Here is a 2767-nt window from a genome sequence, read left to right on the forward strand (position 1 = left end):
CTTAGTTTAGTTCTGTACATTTAGTCATGCTTAGATCTGTTTGGTTTAGCTTAGCTTATTTAGACAATTAGTTATCATTGTATCTTGTACCTGTCTGTAATTTTGTTCTTGTGTTGTAAAGCACTTTGAGTCGCCTTGTGCTGAAAAGTGCTATATAAATAAATGTACATACCTACCTACCTACCTAAGGGCTCATCTGTCTTGAGTTTCTCAACTTTGGTAGAATAATTCATAACCAAAATAACAATTGTGATGTCTTATAGAAGAATAGAAATTATTTTTTTGACAGTAAAAAGCAGGGGTAAAGGGGGATTCTCACAATCTTTAGTCCAATGTTCTCATTTGTTCTACGACTTTCCCTCCTATTGCACAAGCACACAGTCACACACCAGCCTAAAATGTTCCTTCCTGTGTGCCACTGTGTTATCTATGTTCACAGAAGGAAAGAAAAAGAATTACTGCCCTTTTGAATCTAAGCAACTAGAGTTGATTTTAACTGGGGAGCTTTATGTGACACATGGAAACTTAATGTGACCTTTATGAGGTCAAATTTATAAAAATGAGCCTTTGCTAAAAGTGCCACATTTCATACTCAAGGACAACTTGAGTATGGAAGTGAGATATTGAGTTTCTATTTCCAATTAGGAAAAAAATAGAGCAAACTAAGACATTTTGATATTTACTTAACATCCAATTCCTAATTATGTGATAATATGGAAGAGCAAAATCAGGGATGTACAATGGTGCAAAAAACATAAGCTTGCACCCTCCCCTCTTTAGAAAATGGGGGAGGAGCTGCTCCCCTTCGTCCAGGAACCTATGCTTGACATTATCATCGCTTTACAAGCAATGTTTTGGTCCTCAGGGCCAAAACACTCAAATATTAAATATGACTTCATGTGACTAATCACTAGGGAGAAGTAATTTGTGCAATTAATCAAATAAAAACAGAGTTGAAGAAAGCAACCTTGGCTAAGATGAATGATAGGTTGTCAACAACTAGCTCTCCACCAAAAGCAAGCAAACATGAATATATGTGGGTGTTCTTGTCCCGATGATCACTACAGGAAAACACTTCATTAACATTAGCTGCATGCATATGCATGTGTGTTTCTGTGTTATCGCACAGAAACACACATGCGAGACAGCAGGAAGTTGAGGTTGCATCTGGGATGATATCATGACCCCCAAGTCAAAAAGAGAGCAAGACTCAGAAGAAAAACAGAAAGGTAGCAAGAAACTCTAGGAAGCAAAATGAATCAGGACAATGAGAATAAACAAAAATGAAAGTAACAAGCATGTGGAGGCTGTTGACAAAAACAGATGAGAAGGACAGTAAAATCATGGCAGGCTCTGAAGAGAGACATAATCAGACAGATAACTGTGAGACAGAAAATGTATCAGTTTTTGTTTAGTTAAACAAAATGTCAATATCATCTTTCAGCAACGTTATTCCTCTTTATGATCAAAATCAATAAAATAAATCCCTCATATTTAAATCTGCAATGTTATGCAGTTTTCTGTAAAATGTTTTTAGGAATAACAAGTTAGTGAGGCACCCAAAGCTTTACAATCCAGACTTTGTATCAGCAAAACAACTTCAATCTCCAAAATCTCATAGCCCTATGTACGATTACATAGATGTTTACCCTGCTGTTAATCTCAGATTGTGTTGTTATTTGCATTGAAATTGAATGTTATCAAGAACTAGCTGTAGCACTTCCGATGCAGCTTAGGGCACTTCAGGCAAGTATATTATAATCCATCCATTCATCCACTTTCTTTACTTTATCATTTTCTTTCAGTTTCCTTTCAGGGTCAAGGAAGAGCTGGTGTCTATCTCCAGCAGTCAATATGTGGGAGGAGGTGTACATCCAGGACAGGTGGCAGGTCCATCATAGGTCCACATAGACAAAAACAAGACAACCAACCATTCACACTCACACTAACACCCAGGGACAATTTAGAGTTACTAATTAACCGAACATGCATGTTTTGGTCAGTGTGAGGAAGGAGTACACAGCGAAAACCCACTCATGTGCAGGGACAACATGCAAACTCCACACAGAGAGGTGAAAGGGAAATCTGCAACTTTCTTACTGTAAGGTGGCAACACTCACCACTGGGCTGCTGTGCCACCCATATATTATAATACAACCCCAATTAAAAAAAAAGTTGGGATGTTTGTTGTGCTCTGAGTTGTACACAGTGAATGCATTTATGTTCTGTTCTGTTGCTGCTGTTACTTCTTGTGACTAGATGGCAGCTCTTTATTTTCAGTCTTTTGCCCCTGGTTCATTGCTTTATGTTTTCTGGTCCCTGTTTGTTCTTTTGTTTGTTCTTGGTTTTATGCCACAGTCTGGTTGGCCTCCTTGTGATCTGTTATAAAGTAAGTTTTTTGTTTGCTGCCAGGTCAGCTTTTTTTTTCTTATAATAAATCAGCTTTTTTTAATGATTCTTCACTCTGGATTAATTTCCCTCACATCTTGTAAATTTGATCAGAATTAAGCTCTGTTTCTCCAAGCTGATACAGGAACAATATTAATTGTATATACACTCCTGATAAAAATCTTAAGACCAGTCAAAAAATTGCAAGAATTAGCATTTTGCACTATTGGATCTTAAGAAGGTTCTAAGTAGACCTTCACAATGTTAAAAGAAGAAATCAGCGTAAGAGACAAGAACTTTTGAGCGGGGAATTTTCTGCAAACTGCATTTACACTCAAACATGATTTTTTTTCAGCTGATCAAAAGTTTAAGACCATAG

This window comes from Kryptolebias marmoratus, linkage group LG7 (genome assembly GCF_001649575.2).
Source record: "Kryptolebias marmoratus isolate JLee-2015 linkage group LG7, ASM164957v2, whole genome shotgun sequence".
Taxonomy (NCBI): Eukaryota; Metazoa; Chordata; class Actinopteri; order Cyprinodontiformes; family Rivulidae; genus Kryptolebias; species Kryptolebias marmoratus.